Source organism: Phasianus colchicus, chromosome 21 (genome assembly GCF_987193195.1).
Source record: "Phasianus colchicus chromosome 21, bPhaCol1.hap1.1, whole genome shotgun sequence".
In the NCBI taxonomy this organism is placed as follows: Eukaryota; Metazoa; Chordata; class Aves; order Galliformes; family Phasianidae; genus Phasianus; species Phasianus colchicus.
The window spans coordinates 5,387,714-5,396,436 of NC_143456.1; the positions used below are offsets into that span (position 1 = coordinate 5,387,714).

The 8,723-nt window shown below is 47.7% G+C and overlaps 1 long non-coding RNA gene across 1 annotated transcript in view; it reads left to right on the forward strand.

The window, feature by feature from the left end:
- LOC149915310 (uncharacterized) overlaps positions 1 to 7,428 on the forward strand; it is a 29,873-nt gene extending 22,445 nt beyond the window's left edge. Inside the window, exon 4 of the long non-coding RNA XR_016459242.1 lies at positions 581 to 7,428. This is a non-coding gene — a long non-coding RNA (uncharacterized LOC149915310). The remainder of the gene's footprint in view (positions 1 to 580) is intronic.
- The last annotated feature ends 1,295 nt before the right edge of the window (positions 7,429 to 8,723 follow it).

Sequence of the window (8,723 nt, forward strand, 5' to 3'; positions counted from 1 at the left end):
GCTTCCATAGCTTTTCTGTCTTGGAAAAAAACATCCTTATGTGCTCCCGAGTGGGAGCTGCTGAAACCTGTTCTGTCTGCAGTGTGGGTCTGCAAAACAGTTCTGCCTTTCTGTGTAGCCATATCCTCCCATTTGAAGCAAATGGGTGGCCCTGAGAGGGAAGGGCTGTTTGTACCACTTACCATAGGTGTTTGACATCCTGGGCTAGAGAGATTTCTTCAGAGAATAATGCAGAGCTCTTAAACTCAACCCCTGCTGATCAATCTAATGACTTAAAAGGAGCGTAGAGCAATAACCTACCCCTTTCATGGCAAGTTATGTGGCATGAATACTGCAAAAAACAGTGCAGAATGCCCTTCCTGCAGGGGAGATATAAAAGCAAGGACCGAAACCAATTCCACCGTCATGATGTAAGGTAGCTTTCCTGTAACATCCTTAGAAGGCAGGAGAATTATCTTTCCCATCCATTACCAAGAGGGGAAGTGGAGGTCTGTAAGAGCTGCCTTTCCCTCGTTCTCTGGTTGCTGGAGGTGAGATGTGCCCGACTTACCTTCCTTCTTTCACTTCTCCCTTGTTACAGGCTGCACTGACCCAGATGATCTGGTCCTTCTCCCACCTCTACCTCTTCTGACTCCCAGGCACCAACTCCTCCCAGATTCCATCTTCCAGTCCCTTCTGCTGGTCTGTTTGGGAGCTCTGAGCACTGCAGTGGGCTGCAGGGGCTCCTGCCCCGAAGTGGGACTGGGTTCTACAGGCAGAAGCTGGGCTGCAGTCCCTGCCAGCTGCTCTCTTAGCACTCCAGTTAGAGCTGCTGCTTTTTAATAGGGGTACAGAACAACCATTTTAAGATAGACACAAGAGCAGAGCTGCAGTGCATAAAACCCTAAGAGAGACAGCATAACAGTCAGGATGTGACCAGTTCCTCAAACAGCTGATGTTATTGCTTTGTCTTTCTATGCTTCTCAAGCGAATAAACTGTGGTCACGATTATAAAAAGAACAAATGAATGTAATCTCAGTATCCTAGGGCTGTTTGTGTGGGCTGGCTCATTTAACTCACTCCAGCAGGAGGACCCTGTGCCATGCAGTGCCTGCAGTGCTGGATCCCCAGGTGGGAACTGGGGTTGGAGGGCAGTGAGCTGCAGGATTGGCTGCAGGGGGGGAACTGCAGAAAGGGCAGGGAAGTGTCCGCAGGGCAGCAGCATCACCTGCTATCCACACAGCCTCTGCTGCTGCTCCTCATCACACGTCTGACTTGCTGTGGAGGCCAACGAGTCAAGTTTCCACTGGAGCCTGGTCTCTGGCTTTGCTTTTATCTTTGCAATGGAGTGTGGAGGTACTTGGGAAGTCAAATGAAAAACAGTGAACAGGGTCCTGCTGGAGACCAGCAGAGCAAAGCTTTTGGCTGAGGTTCAGTCCATAAACCTTTAATTTCAGTCAAAACTGAAAAATGAAAGCAGATTTTGCTTCGTGTAACTTCAGTGACACAGAAAATGGCCGCCTCCCAGTGAACTGCTGGGTTGCTTTTAGGAACTGCTGCAATAAAAAGGTTTGGCATCGTGGAAGCAAAAAGCAAAGACCCTTCTCAGACTTGGGAAGGGTTACTGCCTCCCAGAGATCTGTCCTTTCACAGAATTTGGGCATACACAGTTGGGCTGTGGGATAGTCTGAAAGGTTGGAGGATGGAAATTCTCCTTTTCATCCCACAAAATGGCTGAGATTTTAGGAATTCCTGACCTTCTTATGGCTGTAACTATGCTGTTGTAATAGTTTTCTTAAAAATGAGTGTGAATGAGCCTGGGAGAGTCTGGGGAAGCGATGTTGCAGGAGGAGGGAAGTCTTAAATCCCTCCTTAGCTTTCTCCTGCTTGCGAGAGAGGAAGCAAACGCCCTTGTTACAGGATTTCTGACTATGCTGGAGCCTCATCTTCCTTGCAAAATAAACAGAAGAATGAAATTAAGCTGCGAGGGATTGGCATATTTTGTAAATAATAATTTAGAGAAAAAAATCCTTTCTGTGAAGCATTTCCAATTGTCTCCTTTCCAAATGCAGCTGGGCCATCGCGTGCTGAGCCATCCTCTTGCAAACAGGCGGGCACGGGTATGTGGTGGGTTCTGCCCTCCTCCTGCCAGGGTGACACTTGGCTGACAGGCAGTGGTGGGGGCTGCTGTGTGATGTGCATCTCTTATCCAGTCTGTCTGTTGCAGGCATCCCCCTGGAGCAGGGCTGCTGGACAAGGCATGCAGCTAAGAGATCTCCTCTGAAGTTCTTGTGGTCAAGAGACTTTAGGCAGTTCTTGAGCTCACTGCAAGGGGTGAAAGACAAATACACTCACCACCTCCCTCATCAGTCCCATCCTGTGTATAATTTACGATACAGTGTGTTACATTTTTATTACTACACCATTTCTCAGGCTCTCAGCTGGCATGATTCCCAGAAGGTAATGCAGGAAGACTTTTGTATTGAGACCTTAAACAGGAGGAGCGATTCCTCGTGAGCCTTTGTATCTATATGTGGTTTTAACAGGCAGCTCTTAAAATAAGCTTTAATAAAATGTGGTTTTGTGTGTTAATAATTTCCAAGATATTTTTCTTTTTCAATGGAATTGATACCGGAAAAAAAGGCTCAGAAGAAATCAGAGAGGAAATGAGAGTCACCCCAATCATCTACATAAAATCACTTCCAGTATAGATTGCAATTGTGTATGAATTATAGGGTAATTAGTCTGTCAGGCTGGTGAGTTTTATACAAGACCTCTGGAATTTCCTTGGAAGCTCTTACTCCCTCTTAGCCTTGAAATCTAGAGGGGTTTTAATATGAAAAGATGTGGTACTGGCCATGTATTGATTTACTACCTATAGCAGATATAGGTAGTAAATCAAAACAGGGCAGCTGACAAATTGCTGACATATAAATATATAGAGGCCCCTGAAACGCAGTTCTGGGGTGGGACTTGTGAGGGCAGCAGAAACTGTCCTCATTGGAACAGAACCTCCCTCTCCATGACACGTGTGTGTCCATGTGCACAAAGGAGACTTCCCCGTGCTCCAGCAGCAGGAGTCAGGTCTCAGCACGGGGCTGCGACACTCGGTTCTGAGTGTTCCTCTGAGTGTGGTAGGCATCACACTAGAATGCCTAAATTAACAAAATCTGGGGAGTTTTGGTGGGAAGATATATTTAATGCCTGGCCTCATTCTGACATGAACGATAACATAAGTGCCAAGGCAGGGTAAAAATAGGCAGCATCTCCAGCAAGGTTCAGGAGGCCTGGAGCTGCAGGAAGGAAAATACAGCACAGAGGTGGAAGCTGAGGGCAGGGACTGAGTTGATTTCTATTCCAAAAATGATATTTTTTATCCTCTAACACCTGCGTCTCAAAGAGGCTCATGAATTAGTAGCAATTGCCAGTTTTCTTCTTAAAGGTTTCTCTTTCTTGTAGTAGACTGGCTTAAGTCCTGCTTGGGCTTGTGAGTAACCCTGTATGCATGAATGGAATGGGCTTACTTAGAGGCTTGTGGTATGCCCTGCAGCACCACAGTGGCCCTTCTGGTTTCTGTTGTTAATTAATGCCCTGCTCGAAGCACCATGACCTTGAACTCAGCTCTGTGCTTAGTGAGAGCTTGGCAGTCTCATTCTCTCCAGCCTGGACAGTGGCTTTGAGCAGCTTTGTGTGAACCAACATGAATAGACAGTTCTCCTTCTTCATCTTCCCCACTGCCCTTGGGAATAAACCTCCCAGAAGCAAGGCGGAGAGAAGTGTGATCCCTGCCCTCCAGCAGTGATGATGCTGGCAAAGGGAGAAGTTCAGCATTCTGCCAGGGATCTCAAGGAAAGCTGCCTCGTGTGCTGGCAGACTCCCAGAGACTTCTCCCTTCCCTCTCCAAGATGTGTGCATGTGGATCTTTATTAAAATCTTGTTGCTGGCAATGCTCCCTATTCATTTTCTGCTCTAGGATTCACATGGTCCCAGGCTTTACACAACATGAAGAGCTTTAGAGATAAGGGTAGGAGGGAGAGGAGAGAAATTCTGCTGCAGCCTCCAAACCCCACCAGTGACACTGACATATCTCTGTGCTTCTCTCTGCCTCTGTCCGCATTTCTCAGAGGGATGTTTCCAGTCTTGACTCCAAATTTACCTGGCCAGCAGGCAGAGAATCTAAGGAATGAATGAATGAGGGGGCTGTAATTCATGGCTTCATTGCTCACCAAACTGGAAAACACAGAGAAAACGAAGGACTGAGCAACAGCAGGATCTAAGAACATCTGCAGCGAGTCCGTGTGGATTTGTAGCATCTCCTGCATCCCTGGACAGATTTTTTAGGGTACCAGCATGCACCTCATTCTGCAGCAGATGTTCATGTGCATGAGGCTGTGTATTTACTTTGACTCATGGTGTTTCCCTAAATCTATCCCTCCTTGCTGTCCTGACACTAAATAGCCTTTTCTCTGTTCTCCCTGTCTGGCTCCAGAGCTCTCATCCAGTTCAATGAAGGATATGTAAAAAACACCCCTTCCTACAACCTGGTGCTTTGTTTGCAACGTTTCTTCAGTCCAGATTGTGAATGAAAAATCTTACTGCGTTCGAGGGCGTGCTTGTGACTGGTAATTAACAGCCAGCACACCGCCAATGCATCTCATACTTGCTTTACAGAAACCTAGAGCTGGAACAGAAGCCACTCAGCAAAACAATGTCTGCCAATTGAGTTAAACCTTAAGTAAAATCCCCAGCCAAATGTCTGTAAAGTAAATGTGGTAAGGATGTTGGCTTCTGCACTGAGCTGAGGCGGTGTTTTCCAATGGCAGTGCCCAGGAGATAACGAACGCTTGGTGTTAATGGGACTTGTGCAGATGTATCTCTCCCTCCTGTGTGCTGCGTTCCAGCTGGGAGCAGATGCTGTACGGGGACTTAAAACAACTCCTCCAAACTTGTAGTGGAAGTGCTGACAGAGCTGAGTTCTAAGCACTGCTAATGGAAATGTCTGCTTTCCAGATGATGTTTGGAAGCAGGGTTAGGTGCAGTGTACACAGAGGCAGAGAGTAAGTCCTGTACTAACAAATTAAGTTTGCAGCTTTTGAGTGAAAGACTAATCTGTACGTTAAATTCGCCTGCTGGCCGTGTGGCCTGACTCTGGCATTATGGACTGCTCTCACCCACGTTTCTCCTTCTGTCATCTTTTCTGAACAAGAGCTTAACAGGAAGGATAACATCCGTGTCCAAGCGCCTCCCCTGCAAACATGCCTAAACCCTAGGCAAGTAGGCTGTCAGAGCCAAAAGTGTAGATTTTCAATGCCCTAAACTCTCTGCTTTTTCTGGCATATATAGGGTGGGGGGAAAGGAGTTTAATGGACTTGGTATCACGGAGAGCTGCACTTGTCCCCAGTGGCCAAACTGCCCTGTGCTTCTTTGATGTGATACTGCTTCTACCAAGAATGTGATCTCCAACTGTGTGGGCTTTCCTGGCAGCTATAAATTAAATTTCTGTCTTCAAGGAAAGAGCAGCTTGCTCATTAAGCTCCTCTAGCAACCACCTTACTGCTAATGCATGTGGGTTGGGTGTGGGTTTTGTTTTTTCCTGGTTCAGGCAGGAGAGGTTACATGCCAGTTTACCTTCCTTCGGTCTGGTTGGGTGCTGCGTGACTCCTGAGAAGTGTCTGGTGGCCAAGAGACACAGTGACCCTCTGGAGAGGCCACAGCCCCTGGGGCTGTCAGCATGGCTCTGTCTGGCTGCTGGGCTGCCAGCTGGCAGGAGCAGGTGAGCTGCAAAGTGGGAAGAGAATCAGACCTTTGGTTTTCTAGCCAAGCTGTTCCTACCTGCAGTAAGAACCTACAGGATGACTGCATGCCTGAAACCTCTTGAGAGACAGCTTTTCGTTTTAGACCTCTGTAGCCCTTTGTTTACTTGTGTCTTAGAACAAGACAGCAATGTGTGTGTGCGTGCGTACACAGATACTTTTATTTATACAGATAGGTATAGTAAGAGACAATTTGCTGCCTCAAAGAGTCCAAGGGCAAGATTTGGAGAGGCATCTGAATGCCTGAGGCTGCACTGAAATGGGACAAGACCCAAGTGAGTTAGGCATGTAATTGCTTAGAACAATTTTAAATACTTCTGGGCACACACATGCATCCTTAAGGGTCTATATTGTCTTAGACAACTTGGTCCTTCAGCAGCAAGCAGCAGGCAGAGGCACAGGAAGGCTGGCAGTGCTCAGTTGCCATGTGGGACTTGTGGCAAAGTACCAATGACTTTCACAAGGCTGTATGAGAAGGCAGCACAGAACATCCTCTTTCCTCCATTACACCATTCTGCAGGGTCAGTGCTTCCCTCACCCACTGGCAGTATGGCTGAAAGATGTGAGCAGCTGCTCAGCTCTCTCCTGCCTGTTCATTTCTGCAGGTTCTGCCCACAGCCACCATGCATGAACCTCAGATCCATCCCAGAGAAGTTTCTTATGAATCCTTGAGCTCCCAGATGGTGCAGCTGTGGCTGCAGGCTAGAAGCTTGCTTGTGTTCTCTGGCATGGCTCCCTCCACCCCCTCCTTCCAACTCCCCTTGTTGTTTGTCTGCTATTTTCTTTGATTTGCAGCTTTACCCAGCACCGTGTTTGCAGCAGCATGTGATTACCCTGTATGGAGCCTTTCCCACTGACAGCATGATGAGCGGAGACAGTGTTCGGTGCATATACAATTTAAGCCAAGCAGGAGGCCAGTCCAACACCTCACTTGCCAATTAACTGAGTCGATATTGTGCACAGGATAATGTTTGTTGTTTGCCTCTGTTGCTAAAACACTTCCAGAGTGTTTAGAGCAATATAGTAAAAATCCTCACCCTCCCAGCAAAGCCAGGATGCTGTTGCTCCGAGCTGGGGCGGAGAAGAAGGAACCTCTACAGCTCTGTGCTCCATTGGTTTTGTGTGACTGCAGAAGCAGCTGCTGCAGGTCTCCTCAGGGAAGGCGAGAGTTTCTTCCATTGATCAGCTGATGAAGTGTGTAGGTGCAAGGAACTGAAAGGGAAATTGCAGCTATGTATAATAAGACCTTCGAGAGATGCGATGCAGTGGAAAAACCACCTGCAATGCAACCACATAAAAGAGCCACATGCAAGTACAGTTCCCACCAATCTCCTTTGCTTTCTATTTCATAGTAAACCCATGCTTCACTATCTGATTTACAAAGGCTGGTGTTTGTGCTGTTCCCACTGACAGCTCAAGACTGACGGAATCCAGCAGAAAAAAGCTACAAGGGGATGAAGGCTTCTCCCATGCAGCAAGCACCTGACCTGGGAGCACGCCTGCCGGCAGCCCCTCAACACATGGGCCATGTGGGAGTGCTGCTGCTTGCCTGGTAGGCAGCTGTGATTGCTGCTGCCTGCCAACAACTGCCAGCGTTACTTGTTCCCTTCTGTTCCCTTCCTTTCCCTTCCCTTCCCTTCCCTTCCCTTCCTTGAGGGTGATCTCCTTACTGGGGCTGGGTGGGATTTGGAGGCACCAGGATCTGATTTCTGCTCAGTTCTCAGGTTGTGCATCAGTGGGAATCACTCATGCCTGCAGGGGAAGCAGAGACGTGTACTTGGAGGCTAGCTGGTTTGCTGGAGGAGCTCCTGGGAGGTGCTCCAGGCAAACTGCCTTTGGTCTCTGCCTCAGGTTTGTTTCTCTTCCCAAAGAACATAGACAGCATTTCCCTGCACAGACGCAACAGTGGATGTCCGTGAGGCACTTCTGAACACAAGCCAGGGTGCCTGCAGAAGCGTGTTGGTGCACAGGGCCATCAGCACCAAGCCCAAGGGACACCAGCAGCCCTCCTCATGTGGTGGCACTGGGTTAGACAGCAGGACAAGAAAGATGGAGATACATGCCATTTTGCTTTGGTATTTGGGCCCTTTCACCTTCCTTATCAGTGTTACACGATGGCAGGGGCCTTGCCTGAGCTTAAAAAGGACTTGTTTTGATCATTATGGGCAGAAAAGTCCCTGTTAAACAGAGGCCTCACTACTTTCAGTGTCTTCAGCCATTCTTCTAACACTCCCAGGCCATTTCCTGGTTTGTTTCCCATCATCCTTCCCCATGTGCCATAAACCCCATAAACATAGGGTATCCTCCTCCCTCCTTCTCATCCTAGCTTCACCAGGAAGTATATACTGAGTGCCAGGGTGATAAATGAAAAGTCATATTTTATTGTGAATTATGCCTGCTCTGCAGTGGAGCCCAGATCTATAGCCTTAGAGGGTTATTAACTGCTTGCCGCAGAGAGCTATAAAATCCTCATCATTTTCTCCAGTGTCTGCCGTGTCAGGATGAAGGAAAGAGAAGTGCATTATCACACAAGACAGTTGGGAAGCTGCTTCCAGAATTCCCCTTTGAATGGAGTCCAGTGTTGGCTGGAACAATTTCACCAGGATGAGTAAGGTCTCTGGAGAAACATCTTTGTGTGGTTGGTTCTTCCAGCTTCTTTCTTCTCCATTTCAGGTAGCTCCACTCAGACTCCTGATGAGACAGCACTTGGGAGTCCCTCTCTGGAAGTGATGGTGTTGTTTCTTACCTTGTGCCGTGGTTTTTATTCAGAGGCACAAAAGTAAACAAATGCTGCTTGGAGGTGCAGCCAGTGCTGTCTTTTTAATTTGTCTCATTGTATTCCTCCAAAGAAACCTGAAAGCTTTCCAGATAACTAAGAATATTAGCACACACTTTATTGCTGCGTTTGAGACTTAAACATGTCCATCTGCT